Consider the following 14,630-nt stretch of genomic DNA (forward strand, 5'->3'; position numbering starts at 1 on the left):
CCTTGTATTGGTGTCTCTCTTTCATCTGTTGCTCAGCTCCTGTTTGCGCCTGCTTTCTCTTGAACCTGTTCCATGTGTGGGTTTACTTGTATAGTGGCAATTCAATTTAGGTCCAAGAGTACAGGGGGACAGCAGCCAATATGTACTTCATTAAAAACAAAAACAAGGAATACCAGAGAAGCTCAGCAGGAATGCCCTGCCTGCAACAGTAGTACTCGCCAACTTTAAGGGCATTTAAATGGTCATTAGCTGAACATATGGATGAAAATGAAATAGTGTAGGATAGACAGGCTTCATATTGGTTCCACAGATCAGCGTGACATCTGTAATGTGCTGTGCTGTAATGTTCTATGTTCCATGTTCTAGGTCTGGAAGCATCTGTGGAGAGAGAAAGTGAGTCTGGTATGATTTTTTTACAAAATCATTCTGAAGGTCCCACATGAAATCGTAAAAAGAAACAAAGAATTGTGGATGCTGGAATTTCCTGAAGAAGGGCTTATGCCCAAAACATCGATTCTCCTGCTTTTTGGATGCTACCTGACCTGCTGCGCTTTTCCAGCAACACATTTTCAACTCTGATCTCCAGCATCTGCAGTCCTCACTTTCTGCTGGCAATCTGAAACAGAATCAGGAATTGCTCGAGAACTTTGAACTTTTCCAGTTCTGGAGAAGTGTCATTGGACCTGAAGCATTATCTCTGTTTTCCCTCCACAGATGCTGCCAGATGCGATGTGTTTTTTGGTACACATGGAATCATTGAAGTGGAGTCGCAAGTAGATAAGATAGTGAAAAGGTGTTTGGTATGCTTTCCTTTATTGGTCAGAGTATTGAGTACAGGAGTTGGGAGGTCATGTTGCAGCTGTACAGGACATTGGTTAGGCCACTGTTGGAATATTGTGTGCAATTCTGGTCTCCTTCCTATCGGAAAGATGTTGTGAAACTTGAAAGGGTTCAGAAAAGATTTCCAAGGATGTTGCCAGGGTTGGAGGATTTGAGCTATAGGGAGAGGCTGAACAGGCTGGGGCTATTTTCCCTGGAGTGTCGGAGGCTGAGGAGTGATGTTATCGAGGTTTACAAAATTATGAGGGGCATGGATAGGATAAATAGACAAAGTCTTTTCCCTGGGGTCGGGGAGTCCAGAACTAGAGGGCATAAGTTTACGGTGAGAGGGGAAAGATATAAAAAAGACCTAAGGAGCAACTTTTTCACACAGTGGGTGGTGTGTGTATGGAATGGGCTGCCAGAGGAAGTGGTGGAGACTGGTACAATTGTAACATTCAAAAGGCATTTGGATAGGTATATGAATAGGAAGGAAGAATATGGAGGAATATGGGCCGGGTGCTGTAAGGTGTGACTAGATTAGATTGGGAAATCTGGTTGGCATGGACGGGTTGGACTGAAGGGTCTGTTTCCATGCTGTACATCTCTATGATTTTATGTGTTTCTTTCAAATTGCCAGCATCCATAGTATTTTATCTTTATAAACAAGATAAGTTCTGAAGCTGGATTCTAGTGGTACCTAAACAAATAAGAAAAAAACAGGGATCTCAGTTGTTGAATTGAGATGGCAGAGTATTGCTAGATATTGCTTGACATTGGCATTTTAGAAGGGGGTGGACGTGAGTAATTAAAAGTAAGCAGCATCGTGTATCTAGGGTTGAAGTTGGGGAGTGAAACATGTGATATGGATACGAGTGGCAGGGGGCAGTGAGCACTGACTGTAGGCTCCTGAGACTTCCATACAAACATTGAAAATAGGCACAGGAGTAGGCCATTCGGCCCTTTGATATGACCATGGCTGACCGTACAAATTCCAGTATCCCATTCCCGCTTTCTCTTCATTCCCTTTGATCCCTTATGTCGCAAGGGCCACATCAAGCTCCCTCTTGAATATATCTAACAAAATGTTCCCAACAGCTTTCTGTGCTAGAAAATTCCACAAGTTCACAAATCTCTGAGTGAAGAAATTCTTCCTCTTCTTAGTCCTGAGGGACTGGAAAGAGTCAGGAAACACATAGCTGTTGAAATCAGTTACTTTCATGCTTTCTGCTGATGGTTTTATTGAGCAATCATCTGAAGTTTGGAAAATTTCTAGCAAGGCCAAAGCATTTTTTTTGTGATTGGGATGTTTAAGCTTATCAGTATGCCATCAGTTGCTAAACATCTCTTCATACCGTACTGACATTTATCTTGTCCCATTCGCCAACTGCTTTAAATGAAACTCCTGTCTAAACACATGGTAATTGGTAGTTTGACTGCAGCCAAAGTGGCAACACCCAGTTTTTAAAAAGTCCCTCTTTTATTTATCTGCCAATTTGCTGCTGTCTCTTTTTGTCCCCAATTGTACTCTGCTGATGTCTAGCACTGTAATTACTGTTAGCATTTAAATTGTGTTCTTCTCTGAATATAAAGCAAAATGGGAATGAACAACCTGGCCTCTGCATTAAGCTGTCAATCCACAGGGAGAGTCAGGGTCACTCCTTTACAGAATTCTAGGCACATACTCTTTTGTCCAATTTCATAAACTTTTAAAAAAATGTTCCCACATTGAGGCACCCCACCTTACTCATACAAACATTTTGGGAAGATCCTTTTCTGAATCTATAATGATCCATTAGGCAGCACAAACATGGCTTGCCTCACATCACTGTTAAAACATGTTCTCTCAACTGAGTCAGCTCCTATTGTATAAAGATAACTCATGTCCGTTGCTCTATTTAACTCATTGTTAAGTTCCGGGTAGCAAAACCGCAACAATTGCTCCATTGTTTCGCTGATATCCTCTGCTTGTTTTCCTTTCAGACTGTTGGGTTATTCATTTTTAATCTTGTACAGCTGTCCAAACGTTTAACATGACCCAGATGTTTTATTGCCCTGAGCCAGCTGGTGAAATGTTGAATGACTGTTTGCCTGAAATCCTGAACCATTGTGTGAGTGGATGCAACAAGATTATTTATGAGAAAGTCCAACCTATTTAACCTACTATCCTATCTCAGAATGTATTACTCACCTATCGAGATCTTTTGGTTTATCAACCTGCTGATTCCACTTGACTTGTATATACTACTTTATTTTCAATTTATGATCACCGTGTGCTAATAGCAACCATCAGATAAATTCTATGAAAGGAGCTAATTGTTCATTGCCAAGGAAGCAGAAAAGGATTGCTGATGCTGAAGTGACAAAATCAACCTCTGTCCTGGTTTTCTGATCTATTCGTCAACAGATATAAAGCCAAGCGGGAAGTATTTTTCTAAATATGGTCAAACCAGTGAGTAACAAACCTAACTAATGTGCACAAATGATATCGAAGGAGTGTTAGACATGGCATCACAATTCCATACACTCTAAAGATGTTTCCAACACCACAACAAATGTGATGGCCATTTTGACATTAAGTAGTTGCTTTTATTGCATACATTGCATTAGGCAGTCGACTGAGAAACTCAGCAGTGAATATTACTAGTGCGAGTGGCAGCTTGAACATTTCACAACCTTTTGGTAGAAGATGAATCCCAAATTCATGGTCCAACAGCCATTTTGGTGTGAAACTACATTTATGTGATTGCTAAATACAAGCTCCCAAAAATAAAAAAAGTCTTTAATATCACCCCACTGTCTTTAGATAGATGCTTGTAATTAGCCATTATAAAGTAGCTTGTTTTTAATAAGTCTACCAAAATTTTCATGGTGTTGCCTACTCTTATAGCTTACAGGAGAATGCAATTGTCACCATGTGTTGTTAGAGGCAGCAATTGCTCATATTGTTATCACAAGTTAGTTACATGCAAGAATCAGACAGAAAATGTACATTACTAGATCCACCATAGACTAAGATTTGATCTCTGATCTTAAATGACATGAGAGTTCTTTCTATTACCCTGACTAGAAATTTATCTCATGTGTTGATCACTCCTTATATGAACATGAATTTTTTGAAATAAGTTTTAAAATTGACTAAACTGTCTCCCTTTGTCCTTGTTTTGCTGATTGGTTTAAAAACATATTCTGGATCTACTTTCTATCCAGGCATGTACGTCACTCGAAGATTATTTTTCAGGTACCACCTTCAAGCCTGTGCTCTTCTTCACAACTCTCTTCTCTTTCACAGAAATCAATTTTAGATTAGATTCCTCACAGTGTGGAAACAGGTCCTTCAGCCCAACAAGTCCACACTGACCCTCTGAAGGGTAACCCACCCAGACCCATTTCCCTCTGACTAATGCACCCAACACTGTGGGCAATTCACCTAACCTGCACATCTTTAGACTGTGGGAGGAAACCCTTGCAGACACAGGGAGAAGGTGCATACTTCACACAGACAGTCGCCAGAGGTGGGAATTGAACCCAGGTCCCTGAGGCAACAGTGCTAACCACTGAGCCACCGTGCTGCCCAAATTTTGTGTAGCTTCTCTGGCTTTCCTCTGTTTTTGAAAGGTGCTTTGAATGCTAATAACTATTGCTTCATACATTGCTCAGCATCTAGCTTGGCAAAAGCACCATAAACTTGACCATGTGTTCTTCTGACTTGCATTTTGTTTGAAACAATATTGGTCATCATTCTTCTCACTTTGCTCAGTTTCTAGTGATGCTGACATATTGAGCTACCTCCCATTCAACGTTAATCTCAACAGTGTTAATATCATTGAGGAAATACTTACATCATCCATTTTCTTTCCCCAGAAGTCCAATTCTTGACATTGGTCAGTATCTGGAGAAATCTCATTGTTGCTACTTACTTTGGTGCTTGTAACTGGCTATAACATAAGACAGAGATTATTAGCAACCTTGACTTCCTGTAGAAAGATTTAGTCATCTTGCCACAAACCTGTAAAATATTCCCACCAACATTGAACTACTTGTGGCTAGACATGAGATCCTCAAACTGATTTCAGTTCTGGGCTTCCTTATTTGGGCTCAGATAAATATATATAGTGTGGGAATTAAAATGAAGCATAAATCAACTGGTTGAAAGAATTGACATTATTCCAAATGCTTTTAACAGTGGCAAAAGGGGATCAATGGCTGAAAATAATGTCAAAGTAACACTTTCTCATCTGGAAAGTTTTCCTGGTGATATGATCATCAGTAATTTAGAAAATAAATTGCCTAAACCTGCCATAAAGCACAGAAACTCTCCTTTTGAAAAGTACAACATGTTCATCTCTTTAATTTCTAATTTATCATGTGTTGTAGTTGTTTTTTTTAATTGCTTGCATTTAACTACTTGAAAGGACAGTGAGCAAATTGTTATCAGGAATACAAAGCTTTTGATCTCTTTTTTGATGCATTATATTTTGAAAGCTGCTGGATTTAGTTTAGAAGGAATTAATCACCATAATTTTTTCGAGATAAATGTTTGGCAGCTCCTCAGCGAAATTGTTCTGCCCAAAAGATAATGCAAATATAATGTCCTATGATTGAAAGCCCAGTGTCTACTTGCCTCTGTAACAGAGGTAAATTATCCATTTATTGAGTAGTGGAGCACATCCAATTGTAGAAAAAAGATGCAGCAGAGGCATGTTTTGTAACTGTTCCTACACTGGTGGCCAGATCTCTTTGGAAGGCTCCAATCCCTGAGTTGCCACATGATAAACTGACCCTACATCCTGTGATGCTAGCACCAGACAGAACTCTGCTGGAGTACCATTGAAAAAGCCAATCCAGTCCACACACAGTCCTGTTAAGCTGCTAGTTAGTTTCTCAGTTATTTGGATTATTCATTGTCTTCCATGTTTTATGCTGACGTTAGATTGGTTTTATCCACTTTGGTAAGATTTTAATCTGATTGTGTATGGCCTGGAAGACTTGCATTATGACTGTTGAAGCATGGGCTGCAGTGAAAGGGATAGGAGCATTTTACCTGACATTGCAGTGGTTTGTTTTTATCTGCCATGGTATAAGAAACAGAATATGATTATTATGATGTTGAAGAATCTAACAGACATTTATTACAACAAATTATTAAAAACAAACATTACATTCTGCAGGCAGATAAATGTCTGGGTTCACATTAAATTAACACAAGTTACAAGGAAACATGCTTCCAATAGAATGTCATGCTTCTAGTGATCTGAAATAAGAATGAGTATGCAATCTCTATTCTCTCAGGTCATGTGCTTTGATGCAGTGATGATACCACAAGCATCGAGAGTGTGGTGTAGAAAAGCACAGCAGGTCAGGCAGCATCTGAGAACCAGGAAAATCAACGTTTCGGGCAAAAGCCCTTCATCAGAATTTTCCTGCTCCTTGGATGCTGCCTGACCTGCTGTGCTTTTCCAACACCACACTCTTGACTCTGTTCTCCAGCATCTGCAGTCTTCACTTTCGCCCACCATTGGAGATCAGGAGAATCGACATTTCGGGCATAAGCCCTTCATCAGGAATTAGGAATGCTCATTCCTGATGAAGGGCTTATGCCTGAAATGTTGATTCTTCTGCTCCTCGGATGCTGCCTGACCTGCTGTGCTTTTCCAGCACCACACTCTCGACCCTGATCTCCAGCACTTGCAGTTCTCACTTTCTCCTAGTTGATACCACAAGCATGTTTGTTAAAGACACACTGACATACTGAACATGAGACATGAGACAAGAATCTATAGATTGGTTCTTCCTTGTTCTCATACCTCACACAGAAGTAAGTACAAGGTGGATCCTCAACTGAAACCCCAAGCCATTTTATGGAAAGCTGTCAGTGTGACAATGATCCCTAACCATTGTGCCATAAGGTTATTATAGCTTATACAAGGTGGCATTTAAAAATTGCGGACTTACTGAGATTTTCTGAGCCAGGAGAAAAGCCAGGTCATGGTGATTGTTCAAAACTCTGAATTGCTTATGGACACTTTTAACTTTTAAACAATGCGTGTCTTTAAAAAAAAAGACACCTTTCAGCCAGTAATGGCTGATCATGTAAATCCTGAGAATGGAAATCATTGCTGAAAGTTCCTCTACAAACAGAGAAACCTACAAGGAAGAGATGTAAGCTGAAAGCTGGTCATCCCACTCAGTAGGAAAGCCATATCCTGTGGGTATCTCCCAAACTGTGGGCATGAATCAAAATTCATGTTTGTTTTACCCTCTCAGGAATATAAGGAACAGGAGTTGAAACTCCTTGAAGCCCTATTGTCCACTTATCAGTGAGCTGATGTGTTTGTGTGGACTAGTGTTGTGAAGGTCATAGCTTCCGGACAGCTATTAGACAACGGCGCACCGCAGGGAAATGAAATCTCTCCTTTGCTCTGAGTGCTAAAAGCTTGACCAGCCAGTAAAGTCATCACTGAAGAGGAAATAAGACAAAATCTTGTGAACTTGCATAGTCAAGTGTCTCAAAATCAATTGCTTCACTAGCAATGTCAATATTACCAGTCCCAGCCAATGCAACTCCTCTTCACAGAACCCAAAGACTGATTCATGGATCTTTTTGAAGTGTTATTACTCATTTAATTTCATTCACATTTCTAATCTGCGTGTATGTGTGTCCCATTTTATTTTATTTTATTGTGCTTAGGTAATAGAATCATCCTTTCTTTAACTCAAAAAGCTTGGTTAAGTTGGTTTCTTTAAAATCATAAATACATTTGGATTGGGAAAAGGTATCTATGAGGGAAGAGTTAAAAATCACACAACACCAGATTATAATCCAAAAGGTTTAGTTGGAAGTACTAGCTTTCAAAGTGCTGCTGACCACCTGATGAATGAGCAGTGCTCCGAAAGCTAGTGCTTCCAAATAAACCTATTGGACTATAACCTGGTGTTGTCTGATTTTTACTTCTGTCCACCTCGGTCTAACACTGGCTCCTCCAAATCATGTCCATGAGGGAAGGGATCCTTTATAAATTAGCAATGGTTGTGACAAACTGAGAGCAGGATTGAATCAAAAAAGGAGAATTAGTTCATCCATCCTCACACGATAGCATAACCATTTGGGGGGCATCCTAATGATTTGGGGACCCTTGCTCAAGAACTGACCATAATAGCAAACACCACACTCCACATTAACACAGCAAAATACAAGAGACAACAAGGCTTTGCCCAAAATGTAAGTTTCCTTAATATTCAAGGTAGAACAAATTGTGTCTACCATTGCTTTGTGTGGATCTATCACTCACATGAAATCAATATCACTTCCTGATCTGCACTTCAAGAAAGTCATGGAACTGGCCCTTTCCCACAAAAGTACGGATAAAGGGGCTCTGGTGTTTCAGGTCCATGAATGGTACCTTCCTCAACTTTGGGTGATGCTCAAGTCCCCAGTGGATAATCCCTGTGGATTCTGTTTGTTGCCATGGAGGGGTGATTGGAATTGGAGTCCCCAGGGTTCCTGAACTGGATGGGAAGTTTCTCCATAAGTCAGTTAGGAGCAAAATATCCATGCTGCATTTGTGGTCATAGAGTCCATCCAGACAAAGCTGCTGAAACAAGCAAAGCTCATCCCACCCAGGGAGAAGACAGAAGTGGAGGAAGCTCAGTTGGAGTCAATAAGGATGAGCCCTCTGCAGTGACTCTTCGATCTTCATGGAAGATACAGTCGCCCTTCTTGTCATAAGTCCCCGACCAGACCTGGAAAGCAACAGGGATGGGCCACATGCAAAATGATGTCAGAGAACCTATCATCACAGAAGTGGGAGGGGACCTCCAGACTTGGAAGAGGAGGGATGCGATAGCTCCTACAATATATATGAGGATGATTTGGGAAGAAAAATAAAATACTGGGCACTATTGGGCCATAAGGAAAAATAAAGGAAGAAAGAAGTACACCTTCAGGGATAAGTTTGCAGAGCCATCTGTCCTGCCCTATGTATGCCACGAGTAGTGGCTTTATTTTATTGCTCACCAATAAAGAATGTTTCCTGTCAATTGAATTTCCTGAGTTATTAGAATACCTTACTCTGATCTTTCCTTTCTTCAAGATCTATCTGATGAATTAGACTGTTGGAGTTACCAAATTTATTTCATTATTATGAAAAATATTTCAACTTCTTTCCACAGATACTTTTAACCAATTTGAACTAATGTTTAAGAAAAATGAAAATAAATACAAAACCTGCAAGACAACTGTGGCAAAGTGTGCAGTGCTTTTATTTGCAGCCTTCCTCCTTGTTATGCCTCTCGTGCCTCCCTTACACAGGCAACTCTGAAGGAAAGGGTTGTTCTTCAGACATGCCGAAAATCTCAGCTGCTGCAGTTTTTTTCTGCCAGGACTAAACTAGTGGTTGGAATCAAAAACAGCAATCCATATAATTATACAAAAATAGTGCTTTATGAATGATTTAGGATGGCCTTTGGACAAAAGTCAATGGAAGCGGAATTGCAAACTGCTACAACTGATCCTCCTGCTGATAAACAGATGTGACCCTTTTGTGTGGAGGGGTGTGCACTTTCCATCCATCGTCCCTCCTCCCCACATATATCCAGATATAATCTGGTCATGTCATTTGTGACATCTTTACAAGTTCAATGGTCAAAGATTATTTCCTTTTCTTCATGTCATCGGAACCCTTTGATTCATCTCAAACGTGTGACCTCCACAGAGCTCTTTCTCCTTCGCATCTGTGAAGACAGTAGAGAAGGTTAAAAACACCGCCAGCTGTGATAATAAAAAACAGAAATTGCTGGAGAAACTCAGCAGCTCTGGCAGCATCTGTGGAAAAGAAAGCAAATTTAATATTTCAAGTCCAGTGTCCATTTTCCAGGACTGTGGTTAATGCAGTTGACTGGATGACTGGTTTGTGATATAGCGGGACATCAAAAGTGTAGGTTCAATTTCCACACTGGCTGAGTAAATGCCAGATTAGACATTAACTCAACTCTGCTTATTTTTTAAAAAAAATGCTGAACAGGGGTCACTGGACTTGGAAAATTCACTCTGCCAAACTGCAATGTTTCTCCAAAACCTTCTGTATTTGTATTAGATCTTCAGCATCTGCAGTACTTTATTTCAGCCTTCATAACAAACTGATACATTTCATCAAGTTAAAATTCCTGATGCCTTAATGTTATATGTACTTGCAGCTATTGTAACAAGATACATGATACTAAAGGAATTGTCTTTTGCCCTGTCTCCAAACTGCATTGTATCCACCAAGACACCATTATGAGAAGATAGATAGTCTTCCTTAGAGTAGGCATCATCACTGTTGCTAGGAAGCACCGTGATACAAGGGTAGACAGTGGGAACGTGCCGTTTTCCAAGCAGGAATCAGAAAATAGCTGGAGACTGTATCCCCACACAATGTAACAACTCCTTATCCTTTGGCAAAACAAAGGAGCAAGAAGCTCTCAGAAATGATGATGAGCACTCTGCAAGTCATCTCAACGTGGTCAAAATGTAGATATTCAGAAAAGAGGGGACTCCTCTTTAAAGTGATCCCTGTTCCTTCTGCTCTAGGGTGCTGTATCACCTGCTTTCTGCAGCAGTCTCCCCTTTGTACAACTGTTGATCACTTTTTGTGATCTGAAGATCTGTGATCGCCTCTATACTTTTCTGCTTTCCAACATGCAGTGCACTATGATGATTCTGCAAATGTGTGTGGTTCATTATAGAAGCCGGAACACTCTCCAAAAGCTTTATCATCTGCACTCCGTGATATTTCTGCTGTTCCCTTGACCTGTGAGTATTCTTTAGCTGTGATGAGAATATGGGTCACCTTCCATGTGTTCAGGGGTAACCCTCATTGCCAAGCAACCATTGCATTTCTGGCAGGGTGGAATTGTTGTGGAAGGGAGGAGGAGGCTGTGGAAGTGTGTGTTGGCTTTGTGACAGCGGCCTGCAAGACTGACAAAGCCTTGTATCATTCTGTAGTGGCAGTCACTCAGCAGGAGAACATCTATGCCCTGGTAGTCCTTCCTGTTAGCAAAAGCTGAATGGCTCCATGGTGTCTTTATGGATACAAAATTGTGGTGTTGAGTGTCTTAGATCATTGCTGTAAACCTCTCTTTTTGAGCTTCAGTATTCCTGCGAAATGTGAGTTTTGGCAGGCCCTGGCAAGTAGGACTTTGTGGATTTGTCTGTTGAAACTGTACACTTGCTGTTTCAACCCCACTGCATTCTGCATAGAGGTGAAACAGGAACTAGATGAGGAAGAGAGGTTCGGCCAATTGGGTTAGAAGAAAAAGGGTGGATGGAGGCTTGCATGGAGCATAGACATCAGTATGGATTACTTGGGCTGAATGGTCTGTCTCTGCATTGTATCACAGTCAAAAATCATACGACACCAGGTTATAGTCCAACAGATTTATAGGTAGCCTCTGCTATCCGAAAGTAAAGCATTCCCAGGAAACCTTTCTTAAGCTGAAAACAATGTAAAGTGAAGGTGCATGGTTTATATGGGAAATAATATTGCCATTTCTTGTAAAAGTGAAAATCCTCTTTGGAATCGCGAAAACAGGTACGAATGTAAGTCTTTCATAAAAACGGTATTGCGTAAAGCAAACATTTGAAAAGTGGGGGTTACCTGTACTTGAAACCACAAGTTTTTGGAGTCCCCAATCCATCCTCAGATCTATCTGATTCTCATCCTGCTGCTTATCTTCTCCACCTGTAATGAAACAATAATAACACTCATGATAAGCTTTGTGACAGAAACAATTAATATCTAAGTTTAAAAATTCCTCAGGACAACAGCACACAGATGACCGGCTGGCTGTCCCTCACAACATCACTTGTCAGAAATTTAGTGCATGAAGTTAATTCCTTGACATTTTATTCCATTGATTACTGGACAAACTATGAGCTATTCAGTTATAGCCATTTGGGATTCTCGTAATAAACTGAGACTTTGATTGTTAGAGAAGTACGATGCACTTACCTGATTTAAGTGTTGTGAGCAGTTGAATTAGGGCCAGCTTTAATATACCAGGTGTAGTATTTTCCCAGATGAACTTGTATATTTGCTGGTTGGTATTGGTACTGGGTAAGGTATGTTTGAGGTGATTTGTCTTGGACAGACCTGATGATTAGTGGCAAAAAAATACACTACCATTGAGTATCCACAGAAGAGGTACTGTTCTCAGATAACAAGTAGGTTTATTGCATGATAGCAATAAACACAATCACATTTGATTAGGCAAATTACTGAGGCCTTTACTGGGGTGGCACAGTGGTTAGCACTGCTACCTCACAGTGCCAAGGACCTAGGTGTAATTCAACCTTCAGGTAACTGTCTGTGTGGAGTTTGCTCATTCTCACTCTGTCTATGTAGGTTTCCTCAGGATACTCCAGCTTCCTCCACAGTCCAAAGATGTGTGTGGATAAGCCATGGGAAGTGCAGGGATACAGGGATGGGGTTGGGATCAGTGTGGACTTGATGGGCCAAATGGCCTGTTCTCATATTGTAGGGATTCTTTGATTCTTTAGAAGGTGGAGGTATATATACATCTGTTCTCTTTGAAAGCAAGTGTAGAACTTCTTGTCTCCACCTACCTGGCCATCAGTAGAATGAGTGGCACCAATGTAACATGAACATTAACCCTCTGAGAACTATGATGTCCAATAATACCAGAAACCAAGTAATAAGTGAAATCAGTAAATGATATATTCCCCCCTGCACCCTTCCTAACCCCAAAATTCATTGCAGTCATGTTGGGACAGAATCAAGATCAAAATCTTGATGTTAGTCCAATTTGTAGTAATAGTGACATGATCTTCAAATAAATATTAACTGCAAATTTTATCAAGTGTAAACACTGAATGACACTTAATTATTTTACTCTTTTTGTTTCCACACAGTGGTTCATTTTAATGAATTGTCCTCAGCTGCAAAAAATATTTGTTGTTTTATATTCTGGTATTTTATGGTTTCTCCATTGTCTTTCTGTATTGCCCTTGCACATTGCAAATGCATGATGACTAGACCTAGAGATTATGTATATCTCAGCACCCACTTTTCTCCCCACTGCTTTGCATTTTGCACTCACTCAAATTATTTATCCACAAAGTTTTTTTGCTTATTTTTACATCTGCTTAGGCTGGCACAGGGAGCTAAGCAATAGCAGATGTAGCAATTAAGCAATATTCCATCTAGTTAATCAGCTCTTGGCCTGTCAGTAAACAAACGTTTGTATTCTGTAGGCTAGTCAATCTAATGCCACTTTGAGAAAATTGTTTTTGGTAATTGTTGTAAGATATTTCTGCTCTATTTCCTATCGCAAACCTCCAAGCGAAGTCAAGTCCCGATCCAATAAACCTTCTGCTGTAGACATTAAGCAGACTATTCGAAATATGATTTATGGTGATAAATTGCAATTGTTTCAAGATGCAAAGGGAACCACTGTGGTGAGTGAAAAAAACGTCTCATTGTGAATGGGAGGGAGCTAGAGGAAATATTTCTCAATATGAGATTCTGTTTGAAGATTAATGATAGGTTTAACTCTACATGCCACTATTAATGTGCAAAACTGCCGGCATTTTGTGGGAATTAAAAGAGATTGGGTGGAATTTTTCTTTTGGATACTAAGAGACGAGGCAACATAAACCGAGGGGGACCTCCGCTTTCTTGCACAATTAGGTTTTTCCCAGTTCATTCCACATTAATGCAGGGAGAAAATCTCCACACAGAGTCATCAGCAGAAGGTTGGCCCAATCCTAGTAAACAGTAAAGATTTATTATACGGACTTGTTATATGGTTACATTACATCTAAGATTCATCATGGTCTCCTGTGGAGACATCACACTCTACCAAGGATGTATTGTTAGCTACATTGACTTAACGCCAGAACAACTGAGATCACATTCTGGAGATCAGCTTGCTCCACCTTTTCTTTTTTACACGGTGGAGCGATGGAATTCTCACTAGACAGCAGCCATGTGCCATCTGATGGGGATTAATGTGGTTAAATACCTTGTTCACAATATGACCACCTTATTCATACTAAGACTCGCACCTTACCATATTCACCCAACATTGGGAAAACACTACAAAGAAACCAGAGCTTGTAACTGGCAGGTTCAACTTGCCACTTGTTCCAAAGCACCTCCATGCTGCCTGTGACCAGATACATGGCACCAACCACACTCAAGGTATATTGGCATCCACCATCTGTCAGCCCATCTGAACCATCCTGGTACATCTATTGAGCTGTGGCAGTGTCATCCCGAAGTACACATTTGCATTGTAGGCCCATCAGCAACTAGCAATGAAAGGCTGCAGTGGGGACTCAATGTGGGGACATTTTGCACATAGGGACGGGCACCCAGCTCACAGACTGGACCGGGGGGATGGTGCCAGTGTGAGTGTGGGCCTTGGTACTGAACCTTCACAACTTAATCTTCGAGACTGCGGGCTTCAGGTTCTGGACAAAGGCACAGTGCAATTATGGAGGGGGACAGTATCGAAGGATTTTGAAAGGGTCTAGAAGATAAGGTATGGCTGGGGAGGGTGTAATGAAGGAGTGGTGGTTGCCCTCAGGTGGACACAGCCCAGATTCAAGTTGGGGCTGTGATGTCAGCACCACCCATTATCACCTCTTATGCCTGGGTCTGGGTGGGAGGAGTAGGCAGACATGTGCAAATATTAATGGGTTGGGTGGGCACTGGGCAAAGTGTGAATCCCATCAGGTTGTGGGATGGACCATGAGGAAAGGGATGTGGAATAGTATGGGTTGAGAGCCGCTAAATGAGGACAGCTCA

The 14,630-nt window shown here is 40.8% G+C and overlaps 1 long non-coding RNA gene across 1 annotated transcript; it reads right to left on the bottom strand.

Annotated features, from left to right (window-relative positions):
* Positions 1 to 275: 275 nt before the first annotated feature.
* Positions 276 to 11,509, bottom strand: LOC140469251 (uncharacterized). The gene is made up of 3 exons (XR_011956040.1): positions 11,457 to 11,509; positions 4,662 to 4,757; positions 276 to 378 (listed from the first exon to the last, which is right to left on the bottom strand). It is a non-coding gene; the product is annotated as an uncharacterized lncRNA (long non-coding RNA).
* Between the last annotated feature and the right edge of the window lie 3,121 nt (positions 11,510 to 14,630).

The sequence above is a fragment of the Chiloscyllium punctatum genome, chromosome 49 (genome assembly GCF_047496795.1).
Source record: "Chiloscyllium punctatum isolate Juve2018m chromosome 49, sChiPun1.3, whole genome shotgun sequence".
Taxonomy (NCBI): Eukaryota; Metazoa; Chordata; class Chondrichthyes; order Orectolobiformes; family Hemiscylliidae; genus Chiloscyllium; species Chiloscyllium punctatum.